This window comes from Centruroides vittatus, unplaced genomic scaffold (assembly GCF_030686945.1).
Source record: "Centruroides vittatus isolate TY-2023 unplaced genomic scaffold, ASM3068694v2 contig_2433, whole genome shotgun sequence".
In the NCBI taxonomy this organism is placed as follows: Eukaryota; Metazoa; Arthropoda; class Arachnida; order Scorpiones; family Buthidae; genus Centruroides; species Centruroides vittatus.
The window spans coordinates 223,302-237,861 of NW_027121533.1; the positions used below are offsets into that span (position 1 = coordinate 223,302).

General features: G+C 33.9%; 1 protein-coding gene across 1 annotated transcript in view; it reads left to right on the top strand.

Annotated features, from left to right (window-relative positions):
* Positions 1-1,125: 1,125 nt before the first annotated feature.
* Positions 1,126-14,560, top strand: part of Sulf1 (Extracellular sulfatase Sulf1) — a 107,989-nt gene continuing 94,554 nt past the window's right edge. The window contains exon 1 of the mRNA XM_067265751.1: positions 1,126-1,254. The gene's annotated coding sequence lies outside the window, so the exon portion shown is untranslated. The remainder of the gene's footprint in view (positions 1,255-14,560) is intronic.

Sequence of the window (14,560 nt, forward strand, 5' to 3'; positions counted from 1 at the left end):
AGAATATTTGCATAGAAAGTCAAGTGTAAACTGCTGATGTTGCTGTTGATGCTTCGTTCTGTAGTAAATCTACTTTCCATCGGAGATATATTTCATTCATGTTTTAGTGCTAGAGAGCTCTAAAACAGGAACTCATGATAGCGTGACGATATCACGCTTCGTTGCATATTTGTAGCTAGAAAATAACATGTCTAAAAACACATTTTTCAATTAAAAAATATATATAGGCCTATATATATATATATATATCCTTTTAGACACGGAAACTACTTGCTTAAGTCAATTTATGGAAGAAAATATTCATAGAATTGCAAATTTGATGAATGCTAAACAGTATTCCTTGTAAAAATGATTATATCAAAGTTTATCGGTATTGAAAAATGAGGTCGTATAGGAAGAGAAACTAAGTTACAATAATAGGCAATTGTTATACTTTAAAAAACTAACTGTCCTAGTTTATTCAGGAATACGTGCCCATTGTCTCGCATTCTGTAGGGACGTCGAAATTTATTTTCATGTGCGAGATAAGATTACGCATCTCAAACACTTTTACGATTATAATTGGTGAAATTTTTTACTCGATACTAAGGAGCATAACCCCTTCTGCGGAATTAGTAATGTCTTACTTCACTACAATAGTCTAGTCTTAAATGAACACATCTTTTAATCGTTTACTGGACCTTTCCCTTCAAGTATAACCTATATACTTAAAAAAAAAGCAATACACGGTTCCTGCGAAGGGGACAGCACAAAAGTAGTGATTTTCTAAATATACATATATTTTAAATGTCAAGTAAAATATAAATCCTCTGTTAAAGATAAGTACTTTGCTTGTTTTTGTGTTTGTGTAAATAAAATAAAATTGGTTAGAAACTATTCGTCAGTATTCTACGGAATGGGCCATGTGGTGATACAGAAGACTCGTGGATTATTTGAAACACTTATATCCAAATAATCGGATTTCAGGAAATACGCTTATTTCCTGAAATCCGATTATTTGGATATAAGTGTTAACCTGATTAATTATATTACGCGAAACCTGAAGATTCTTGCGCAATTAAATATTACACGAAAATAAAATTTTGCAAGACACCGGTTGGTATTCCACGAACTGACCATTCTATTCAAATTATCTATTCTATGAACTTATTAAACACTTCAATTGAACGTTTACTCAACGATTCACCCAATTGAAAGAATTTAAACGAATTGACTCGACATAGAAAGACGTCTGTCAACGCCTGAATTTTAAAGGTAATTTAATTATTATTATAAAAAATTTTCACTAACGCATTAATGAAATGTTTTTGTTGCATATTTTAAAATATTTTTTGGTTTAACACCTCGGAAGTGAATTGGTTTCGTGTAAGAACGTACTTTTTTCTTATAAATCAAAGTCTATTAGATTACCAGAAATTAATTTAAATATTAAAATTATTTAAATTACATATAAAATTGTCGATTATTACAATTTTTGATCGATCTTGATCGATAATATAGTTTAAATTTAAGCTAAAATCCGTTACGTTACGTCATATTTTTAAACAAAATTAATCGTATTTCCATGCAGGATTACATGCAGTTTAGGACCTAGCATTTTAAATTTATTATTGGTTAATAGAAAGACTTCTTTGAATCTAGGCTATATACGTAAATATGACGTACAGTACTCGTTGGAATTTACGAATGATTGAAAGAAAGCATTTTTATTATAAATATATCTGTGTGAACATAAATTAGCATATTAAATAAATAATTAAGATTTGTTGCATCCGCAACGTTATCCAGAAACAAAGATTAATTATTATTTTTCTGTATATTTGATATATCTTTACGAATATATCCCTTCAATATCTTATGGAAATATACCAATTAATGTTACGGTTTAAATTTAAATAATTGTTTAATTTAAATTACACTAAGTAAAAGTAACTACTGTATTGTTAAATGTGAAACGGGTACAGACAGCGCCGGATTAAGCCTCTAGCGGGCCCTAGACAAAATTTAAATTGGGGCCCTATTTAAATAAGTTGCTTCTAAATAAATCTTATATAATGTGACATTAGCGTAGCTAGCATGGGTGACACCCGGTGCAGATATCGTGGTGTTACCCCAAGTCACACCGTAGTGTCACCCTTTTAAACTGTTTTATAAAACACTATTGAATTGTAATAACTTCGCACTCGAGCAACTTGAACGCTACATCGAATATGCGATGTCGCGACGTATAAGTTTAGATTTAGAAAACAAATCATACCACCATACATCAGTACTATCCACGAGAGGCGGCCCTAGGAATCTCGAGAGATCTCATGGGAGAGATTACTTCTGACACACGGATGGCTGTTTTTTTTTTTTTTTTTTTTTTTTTTTTTTTTTTTTTTTTAGGCAATGGCTAATAAAGCCGGGCCCCTCCGAATTACGGGCCCTAGACATTTGCCTACTTTGCCTATTCGATAATCCGGCCCTGGGTACAGATATAGCCTATGTGAACTCTCAGAACATCAGTGGATTATAGAATGATAACATTGTTCCTATAGTAATTTTATATTTATAAAAAAAAATATGGTTAATGTAACCCTTGGTGCCAAGATGGCGGCTCGTCTCTGATTCCAGCAAGGAAACAGTGGGACGCACGTTCCAACCTAACCTAACCTATTCTATTCTAATAATTTGGTTGCTAATAATTATGGTAATTTATTAGAATAGGTTAGATTAGGTTAGAACGTGCGTCCCACTGTTTCCTTGCTGGAATCAGAGACGAGCCGCCATCTTGGCGCCAAGGGTTGCATTAATCGAATCGATGCGCATAAAAGTAATAATTTAAGTATGACGCGAAGACAAAATGTTTATTATTAATTATGTATTAGAAAAAATGAATCCATAACGGCCGTAAAAAAGCTAGCTTAGTGTCCACAAGTCAGAAAGAGGAAGATTGCACAGGCTTTACTGGTCATTTTATAAATATTGATCCAGTAACCAAATGCAGTTTGAACTTCAATTAAACAAAAATTAGAAGTAATGTTGACGTTTTGTAACAAAATTCAAGATTTGAAAAGCAAAATATGCTAAGTTTCAATTTTCAGTCTTTTTTAAAGAAGAGTTTTGATGCTTTTCTACCAAATTTTTTTTTAAAATTATTATTATAATTTACAAAAAAAATTTCATTAAACTATTATATTTTTGATGCAAAAATACAAGCTTTTATCATACAGTTTACTTTTATTATTCGCTGTTATAGTTATCCTTCGTTCCCTAATTTATCAACCGAACCGAAAATTATTATATTTGACTTTAAAAATAACATATATGGTTAATGGGGCATCCAACACTTAACCATATCTGGTCTCGATTTAGTCTAACTGTTCTCGAGATTAAGGAAGGACGACAGAGGGAACTATAGGTCTGCAAATTCACTAATAAAGTGGTGTAAAAATACAGATCAAAGTGCCGAACGATGGTCTAATTTGCAAACTAAAGCAGAACCTTAGACAATTATCGTCTATGGTACAATATGTACTTCACTGAAATTGAAAATTACAATAAATCTGACACTTTCCTGATTCAGATTTGTAAATTTTATAAAAGTCTCGAGTATTAACTGCATTGGCGTAGCCAGGGTTTTGTTATGGGGGGCCTAGTAGAGGCTGTAATTTTCTGGGGAGGGGCACCAGGTTACCTGGGGAGGCCGTGCCCACTCTTGCCCCTTCCTGGCTACGCCCGTGGTATTAAGTCATTTTTGTCGAGACACGAAAAAGTTTGTCATGTGAATTTTTGAATCAAGAACTTGAGTAATTAAAATACTTGTTAAATGTAGTTTTTTAAATATAAATCATTTTCTACGTCTATCTATAGAATATATACACTAATTAGATAATGACGCATAATTTTGTATAAATTATACATCATTATCTAATAAGAATGTACTGTACAGTACATATTAAATAATTTACACTTATTAAATTGCTGAACATTATCTTCATAATGACTGGTGACTAACTGTATGTTACGTTTACACTGAAGATAAATGTAATTAAGGCAAAATTATATTTTATTTTTAAATCTAAATATTTATGGCCGGATGGCCGAGGCGGCAATCTACCGCTCTGAATCCTCCGGATCGATTTCGAGCGAAAAATCCTAAGAATCTCGTGTGGTAATTTCCGGATTTACCGGGTCTCTTTTCTCGTGATTCATCACCCTGTCGACTCCATTGTTGTGGTTCTAGCCGTACCCTCGATAGGAAAAAAGGCTTTTTTGGGCTCACAGTGCAGGAAGAGCCAACAATTAAAAAAAGAAAGAAAAATAGTTTAGTTTCACTTTTAAAAAACGATTTACTCCATACATGAAGTAACATCACCCAAAAAACAAACATATTAAATTTTAAAAAAGTATTTATTGTATTTTGTAATAAATATCTAAAACATAAAAATAAAAACTCCAGCAACGAGTTGCTTAACTTTTCCGGCAACATTTGGTGATGCCATCTGTTATATTTTATTTAAAAAATTTTTAATAAAATATCACAACAGATGGCTACGACGATTTTACTAGTTATTAGCATTTATAGCTAACTAGCTGACCCGGCCACGCGTTGTTGTGGCTCAAAATGTATCTATTATAAATGTGTAACACTTCCCCCGTAGGGAGGAATTTCAAAAAATCCCTTTTTAGTATATATTCTGTTGACGTCACCTATTAAAACGCAATTAAAAACGCAAAAAACCGCATGTAAAATAGTATAAATAGAAGCCGAGTTCTTCACGGTAAGCCTTAATCCCGTCCATCTCCCCCCGTAGGGAGAATTTCGACATGTATATTATATAAAAACACGTGCATATTCGAATGCAACGTTGTGTCAAAATTTCAAAGGAATCGGTAGGAACAAACAAACGTTGTATTTTATTTATATAGATAGGTAGAAAATGATCTGCTTAGGTCCATTCTCACAGAAAAGCATAATGCCTCACAGAAAAGCAAACTTAGGTCGTCTGAAGTTAGCGCCATCTGTTGGACATAAAAGCCTTAATCCATATATAAATATATTTTTGAAAGGGGGAAATGGTGATCTTTACATATGCCACAAACCTTCGCGGGAATGTATTAAACAACTTCCCAAAGTTTCATGGCAATCGGATAAATGGTGTGGTAATGCATGAAGGACAAACACACACACACACACACACACAGACATACATTCGTTTTTATATATATAGATAACGAGTGGAATCGTCATTAAGTTCAACCCTTTGGAGATATACGCGACCTCCTTTATTTCCCCATCCACTCGATCTTTAATCACCAAAATTTAATAGCACCAATTCCCCTAATACACACTTTCCTGCAAAATTTCAGAAAATGTCGATAAAAAGCATAGGAGTTGTTAAGCTTCAAAGAGGGTGAAGAAAATCGTGCCTCTCTCACATACTAACACCCATACATACAGGAAAAAAACCGAATTTTTTTCATTTCTCGACGTTTCGAGGTCCCCCGAGTCCAAAAATGTAAAAATCCGGGGGGAGGTCATTTTTTGTCCGATCGCCGTACTGTTCTTTTCCTCTGTTTTATATAACAGCACGGAAAGTAATACAGTAATTTTAAGTTGTTTATAATGTATTGATAAATACATAAATAAACATTTTTCTTCTCGTAATGCGAACACAAACTGTGTACTCATTTTTTTTAATAAAATACTGACACGGCACACTAACTTGATAAAACTCCATAGAACGAACACATTGTGAAAGACTTGACAATGTGTTCGTTCAATGCAAGCGACTGATTAAATGAAATACTGCTTTCTTCCCTGTCTCTTACGGAAACAATATAATTAAGATTTGTTCAAGTTCTTCAAGTTAAATAGAGAGTTAGAAATTCTCTATTTAAGAACGGTAAAAAGAGATAGCAGTCGTTTAGAAGTGGGGGGAATAAAATAAAACTTAGTTACGTTGCCATAGCAAAGCTAAATTTACTGTAAGAGTCATTGTAAAATAAAAGGAGTTAAAAGCCCTTTATCTTTCTGCACACCCTTTCTTTTTCCACAAAGGTAATTCGTCAGTGTTCGAAGAAACACCGAGTACTTAGAAAAGGTGTCTCTTGGGAGCGATGAATGTCGATCTTCCGTGGGAGCCAATTCTCACCACTTAGATTCCCCGAAAGGAGTAATGCCTGACCCCTTTTTAGAAGCTTGCCGGCCCCTTTGTAAAAGATGATCGGTTCTCGAAAAAAGAAGATCTCCAAGGTTCGACGATTAATCGTAGACAAAAGTCTCGATGGAGATTCGATTGAGTCGGAGAAATGTGGATTCACTCTGAGATCGTCAATCTCAGATGATCTTTGATGGCACGAAGATTGGTGAAATATTTAGCACCATGTCCTCGAGGATGGTATTTTTAAAGGTTTTTGAACACAAATCGACATTCCGATTATTCGAATCCCTCTTCCAATTCTCGCGATTAGTCGCTTATCTGTTGATAGGGCTCGAATTCGGATCATCTCTTTCTATTCGATATTATAATTTTATTTTTAAGTGTTTTTCATTACCGTGTACGAGGTTAATTGCCCCAATACAGAAAATATGTTTACTTAGACGTTCGAAAGGACGTCACAGTGCTAAAAGGCTTTAAATGGCCCTCTTTCCGACTTTAGTGTCATAAAACACTCGGTTCAATTTACGGTTGTTGGAAAGGTCGAAATTATTCATTCTTTTTCTAAGAAAGAAAGGTATTATACTGTATAATAAAATTATATTAATATTCTAAGTGATAGTTCGAACCTAACACATTTAAGTATTTAATTATTTTCAAAAAAGTAAAATAATCAATTATCTAAAATTAAGAATGTTTTATTATTACTTTTATTTTTCTTCGGCCAATTCTGCTTGCCCACCCCTGTATCGGTCCCCGAAAACACCACTGAACATTGGTAGTTGTTCGCTGGTTCGCACCACGTCAACGGGCTCTGAATTTGTAATTTCTAAGTTTAATGTAAACCAAAACACAAATCCTGGTTATCGTTCTGGGTGAAAATGAATAAATAAAACTAAATATTTGAAAATGGTATTTATTTCACCATTGTGTAATAAATGAGGGTTGAGATAAGAAGAGAATTCTTCCGGAGACAAAAAAATCAAATATAGTAAACTATACATTTAATTACGGCTTATCTTGGATATTCAATATGTAGATTACGCAGACAATTTTTTTAAAACATTGGCATAATGTAGCCTTATTTATATATACATCACGGGCTCGGCCAGGTTCACAATGGTGACGGTGAAGGACAGGATTCTGCATATCCAGGACTGAACCTGCCTACACTGTCCATTAATAATTCTTCTAAGAATTTTTTTAAAAATATTCTCACAAAGATCGAACTCAAAATAGAAGCTTTCTTGTTATAAATATTAATAAAATTAAAATTAGAATTACCTGATTAAATTTTTAGATTGCTTCTAAAACTCTGTGTAAAAAATTATTTTTAAATATTTATTTTATACTAGTGTTCAAATTAATATGATTTTTATGTTTAACTATTAAATAATATTCTAAAAATTTTCTTTATGTAATATTTTAATATCTTCCTTTTTAATTTGACAGTTATATGTCTGATCATACAGGTGATTACAATAGCAATCACCTGTGTTTTAATCTAAAGCAGTCTAATTATCTCTTGACACAATGATGCAGCCGTGTTCTCTCTCTAAAACTGCAAGAAACTGAATTACTACTATACAGTAAATACAGTGGCGTGCCGTCATTGGAAGCGATGGAAGTGCTGCTTCCACCTTCCAATGACCTTCCCTTGTATTTTATAAAATACTAGCTGACCCGGCCACGCGTTGTTGTGGCTCAAAATGTATCTATCATAAATGTGTAACACTTCCCCCGTAGGGGGAATTTAAAAAAATCCCTTTTTAGTATATATTCTTTTGACGTCACCTATTAAAACGCAATTAAAAACGCAAAAAACCGCATGTAAAATAGTATAAATAGAAGCCGAGTTCTTCACGGTAAGCCTTAATCCCGTCCATCTCCCCCCGTAGGGAGAATTTCGACATGTATATTATATAAAAACACGTGCATATTCGAATGCAACGTTGTGTCAAAATTTCAAAGGAATCGGTAGGAACAAACAAACGTTGTATTTTATTTATATAGATAGGTAGAAAATGATCTGCTTAGGTCCATTCTCACAGAAAAGCATAATGCCTCACAGAAAAGCAAACTTAGGTCGTCTGAAGTTAGCGCCATCTGTTGGACATAAAAGCCTTAATCCATATATAAATATATTTTTGAAAGGGGGAAATGGTGATCTTTACATATGCCACAAACCTTCGCGGGAATGTATTAAACAACTTCCCAAAGTTTCATGGCAATCGGATAAATGGTGTGGTAATGCATGAAGGACAAACACACACACACACACACACACAGACATACATTCGTTTTTATATATATAGATAACGAGTGGAATCGTCATTAAGTTCAACCCTTTGGAGATATACGCGACCTCCTTTATTTCCCCATCCACTCGATCTTTAATCACCAAAATTTAATAGCACCAATTCCCCTAATACACACTTTCCTGCAAAATTTCAGAAAATGTCGATAAAAAGCATAGGAGTTGTTAAGCTTCAAAGAGGGTGAAGAAAATCGTGCCTCTCTCACATACTAACACCCATACATACAGGAAAAAAACCGAATTTTTTTCATTTCTCGACGTTTCGAGGTCCCCCGAGTCCAAAAATGTAAAAATCCGGGGGGAGGTCATTTTTTGTCCGATCGCCGTACTGTTCTTTTCCTCTGTTTTATATAACAGCACGGAAAGTAATACAGTAATTTTAAGTTGTTTATAATGTATTGATAAATACATAAATAAACATTTTTCTTCTCGTAATGCGAACACAAACTGTGTACTCATTTTTTTTAATAAAATACTGACACGGCACACTAACTTGATAAAACTCCATAGAACGAACACATTGTGAAAGACTTGACAATGTGTTCGTTCAATGCAAGCGACTGATTAAATGAAATACTGCTTTCTTCCCTGTCTCTTACGGAAACAATATAATTAAGATTTGTTCAAGTTCTTCAAGTTAAATAGAGAGTTAGAAATTCTCTATTTAAGAACGGTAAAAAGAGATAGCAGTCGTTTAGAAGTGGGGGGAATAAAATAAAACTTAGTTACGTTGCCATAGCAAAGCTAAATTTACTGTAAGAGTCATTGTAAAATAAAAGGAGTTAAAAGCCCTTTATCTTTCTGCACACCCTTTCTTTTTCCACAAAGGTAATTCGTCAGTGTTCGAAGAAACACCGAGTACTTAGAAAAGGTGTCTCTTGGGAGCGATGAATGTCGATCTTCCGTGGGAGCCAATTCTCACCACTTAGATTCCCCGAAAGGAGTAATGCCTGACCCCTTTTTAGAAGCTTGCCGGCCCCTTTGTAAAAGATGATCGGTTCTCGAAAAAAGAAGATCTCCAAGGTTCGACGATTAATCGTAGACAAAAGTCTCGATGGAGATTCGATTGAGTCGGAGAAATGTGGATTCACTCTGAGATCGTCAATCTCAGATGATCTTTGATGGCACGAAGATTGGTGAAATATTTAGCACCATGTCCTCGAGGATGGTATTTTTAAAGGTTTTTGAACACAAATCGACATTCCGATTATTCGAATCCCTCTTCCAATTCTCGCGATTAGTCGCTTATCTGTTGATAGGGCTCGAATTCGGATCATCTCTTTCTATTCGATATTATAATTTTATTTTTAAGTGTTTTTCATTACCGTGTACGAGGTTAATTGCCCCAATACAGAAAATATGTTTACTTAGACGTTCGAAAGGACGTCACAGTGCTAAAAGGCTTTAAATGGCCCTCTTTCCGACTTTAGTGTCATAAAACACTCGGTTCAATTTACGGTTGTTGGAAAGGTCGAAATTATTCATTCTTTTTCTAAGAAAGAAAGGTATTATACTGTATAATAAAATTATATTAATATTCTAAGTGATAGTTCGAACCTAACACATTTAAGTATTTAATTATTTTCAAAAAAGTAAAATAATCAATTATCTAAAATTAAGAATGTTTTATTATTACTTTTATTTTTCTTCGGCCAATTCTGCTTGCCCACCCCTGTATCGGTCCCCGAAAACACCACTGAACATTGGTAGTTGTTCGCTGGTTCGCACCACGTCAACGGGCTCTGAATTTGTAATTTCTAAGTTTAATGTAAACCAAAACACAAATCCTGGTTATCGTTCTGGGTGAAAATGAATAAATAAAACTAAATATTTGAAAATGGTATTTATTTCACCATTGTGTAATAAATGAGGGTTGAGATAAGAAGAGAATTCTTCCGGAGACAAAAAAATCAAATATAGTAAACTATACATTTAATTACGGCTTATCTTGGATATTCAATATGTAGATTACGCAGACAATTTTTTTAAAACATTGGCATAATGTAGCCTTATTTATATATACATCACGGGCTCGGCCAGGTTCACAATGGTGACGGTGAAGGACAGGATTCTGCATATCCAGGACTGAACCTGCCTACACTGTCCATTAATAATTCTTCTAAGAATTTTTTTAAAAATATTCTCACAAAGATCGAACTCAAAATAGAAGCTTTCTTGTTATAAATATTAATAAAATTAAAATTAGAATTACCTGATTAAATTTTTAGATTGCTTCTAAAACTCTGTGTAAAAAATTATTTTTAAATATTTATTTTATACTAGTGTTCAAATTAATATGATTTTTATGTTTAACTATTAAATAATATTCTAAAAATTTTCTTTATGTAATATTTTAATATCTTCCTTTTTAATTTGACAGTTATATGTCTGATCATACAGGTGATTACAATAGCAATCACCTGTGTTTTAATCTAAAGCAGTCTAATTATCTCTTGACACAATGATGCAGCCGTGTTCTCTCTCTAAAACTGCAAGAAACTGAATTACTACTATACAGTAAATACAGTGGCGTGCCGTCATTGGAAGCGATGGAAGTGCTGCTTCCACCTTCCAATGACCTTCCCTTGTATTTTATAAAATACTAGCTGACCCGGCCACGCGTTGTTGTGGCTCAAAATGTATCTATCATAAATGTGTAACACTTCCCCCGTAGGGGGAATTTAAAAAAATCCCTTTTTAGTATATATTCTTTTGACGTCACCTATTAAAACGCAATTAAAAACGCAAAAAACCGCATGTAAAATAGTATAAATAGAAGCCGAGTTCTTCACGGTAAGCCTTAATCCCGTCCATCTCCCCCCGTAGGGAGAATTTCGACATGTATATTATATAAAAACACGTGCATATTCGAATGCAACGTTGTGTCAAAATTTCAAAGGAATCGGTAGGAACAAACAAACGTTGTATTTTATTTATATAGATAGGTAGAAAATGATCTGCTTAGGTCCATTCTCACAGAAAAGCATAATGCCTCACAGAAAAGCAAACTTAGGTCGTCTGAAGTTAGCGCCATCTGTTGGACATAAAAGCCTTAATCCATATATAAATATATTTTTGAAAGGGGGAAATGGTGATCTTTACATATGCCACAAACCTTCGCGGGAATGTATTAAACAACTTCCCAAAGTTTCATGGCAATCGGATAAATGGTGTGGTAATGCATGAAGGACAAACACACACACACACACACACACAGACATACATTCGTTTTTATATATATAGATAACGAGTGGAATCGTCATTAAGTTCAACCCTTTGGAGATATACGCGACCTCCTTTATTTCCCCATCCACTCGATCTTTAATCACCAAAATTTAATAGCACCAATTCCCCTAATACACACTTTCCTGCAAAATTTCAGAAAATGTCGATAAAAAGCATAGGAGTTGTTAAGCTTCAAAGAGGGTGAAGAAAATCGTGCCTCTCTCACATACTAACACCCATACATACAGGAAAAAAACCGAATTTTTTTCATTTCTCGACGTTTCGAGGTCCCCCGAGTCCAAAAATGTAAAAATCCGGGGGGAGGTCATTTTTTGTCCGATCGCCGTACTGTTCTTTTCCTCTGTTTTATATAACAGCACGGAAAGTAATACAGTAATTTTAAGTTGTTTATAATGTATTGATAAATACATAAATAAACATTTTTCTTCTCGTAATGCGAACACAAACTGTGTACTCATTTTTTTTAATAAAATACTGACACGGCACACTAACTTGATAAAACTCCATAGAACGAACACATTGTGAAAGACTTGACAATGTGTTCGTTCAATGCAAGCGACTGATTAAATGAAATACTGCTTTCTTCCCTGTCTCTTACGGAAACAATATAATTAAGATTTGTTCAAGTTCTTCAAGTTAAATAGAGAGTTAGAAATTCTCTATTTAAGAACGGTAAAAAGAGATAGCAGTCGTTTAGAAGTGGGGGGAATAAAATAAAACTTAGTTACGTTGCCATAGCAAAGCTAAATTTACTGTAAGAGTCATTGTAAAATAAAAGGAGTTAAAAGCCCTTTATCTTTCTGCACACCCTTTCTTTTTCCACAAAGGTAATTCGTCAGTGTTCGAAGAAACACCGAGTACTTAGAAAAGGTGTCTCTTGGGAGCGATGAATGTCGATCTTCCGTGGGAGCCAATTCTCACCACTTAGATTCCCCGAAAGGAGTAATGCCTGACCCCTTTTTAGAAGCTTGCCGGCCCCTTTGTAAAAGATGATCGGTTCTCGAAAAAAGAAGATCTCCAAGGTTCGACGATTAATCGTAGACAAAAGTCTCGATGGAGATTCGATTGAGTCGGAGAAATGTGGATTCACTCTGAGATCGTCAATCTCAGATGATCTTTGATGGCACGAAGATTGGTGAAATATTTAGCACCATGTCCTCGAGGATGGTATTTTTAAAGGTTTTTGAACACAAATCGACATTCCGATTATTCGAATCCCTCTTCCAATTCTCGCGATTAGTCGCTTATCTGTTGATAGGGCTCGAATTCGGATCATCTCTTTCTATTCGATATTATAATTTTATTTTTAAGTGTTTTTCATTACCGTGTACGAGGTTAATTGCCCCAATACAGAAAATATGTTTACTTAGACGTTCGAAAGGACGTCACAGTGCTAAAAGGCTTTAAATGGCCCTCTTTCCGACTTTAGTGTCATAAAACACTCGGTTCAATTTACGGTTGTTGGAAAGGTCGAAATTATTCATTCTTTTTCTAAGAAAGAAAGGTATTATACTGTATAATAAAATTATATTAATATTCTAAGTGATAGTTCGAACCTAACACATTTAAGTATTTAATTATTTTCAAAAAAGTAAAATAATCAATTATCTAAAATTAAGAATGTTTTATTATTACTTTTATTTTTCTTCGGCCAATTCTGCTTGCCCACCCCTGTATCGGTCCCCGAAAACACCACTGAACATTGGTAGTTGTTCGCTGGTTCGCACCACGTCAACGGGCTCTGAATTTGTAATTTCTAAGTTTAATGTAAACCAAAACACAAATCCTGGTTATCGTTCTGGGTGAAAATGAATAAATAAAACTAAATATTTGAAAATGGTATTTATTTCACCATTGTGTAATAAATGAGGGTTGAGATAAGAAGAGAATTCTTCCGGAGACAAAAAAATCAAATATAGTAAACTATACATTTAATTACGGCTTATCTTGGATATTCAATATGTAGATTACGCAGACAATTTTTTTAAAACATTGGCATAATGTAGCCTTATTTATATATACATCACGGGCTCGGCCAGGTTCACAATGGTGACGGTGAAGGACAGGATTCTGCATATCCAGGACTGAACCTGCCTACACTGTCCATTAATAATTCTTCTAAGAATTTTTTTAAAAATATTCTCACAAAGATCGAACTCAAAATAGAAGCTTTCTTGTTATAAATATTAATAAAATTAAAATTAGAATTACCTGATTAAATTTTTAGATTGCTTCTAAAACTCTGTGTAAAAAATTATTTTTAAATATTTATTTTATACTAGTGTTCAAATTAATATGATTTTTATGTTTAACTATTAAATAATATTCTAAAAATTTTCTTTATGTAATATTTTAATATCTTCCTTTTTAATTTGACAGTTATATGTCTGATCATACAGGTGATTACAATAGCAATCACCTGTGTTTTAATCTAAAGCAGTCTAATTATCTCTTGACACAATGATGCAGCCGTGTTCTCTCTCTAAAACTGCAAGAAACTGAATTACTACTATACAGTAAATACAGTGGCGTGCCGTCATTGGAAGCGATGGAAGTGCTGCTTCCACCTTCCAATGACCTTCCCTTGTATTTTATAAAATACTAGCTGACCCGGCCACGCGTTGTTGTGGCTCAAAATGTATCTATCATAAATGTGTAACACTTCCCCCGTAGGGGGAATTTAAAAAAATCCCTTTTTAGTATATATTCTTTTGACGTCACCTATTAAAACGCAATTAAAAACGCAAAAAACCGCATGTAAAATAGTATAAATAGAAGCCGAGTTCTTCACGGTAAGCCTTAATCCCGTCCATCTCCCCCCGTAGGGAGAATTTCGACATGTATATTATAT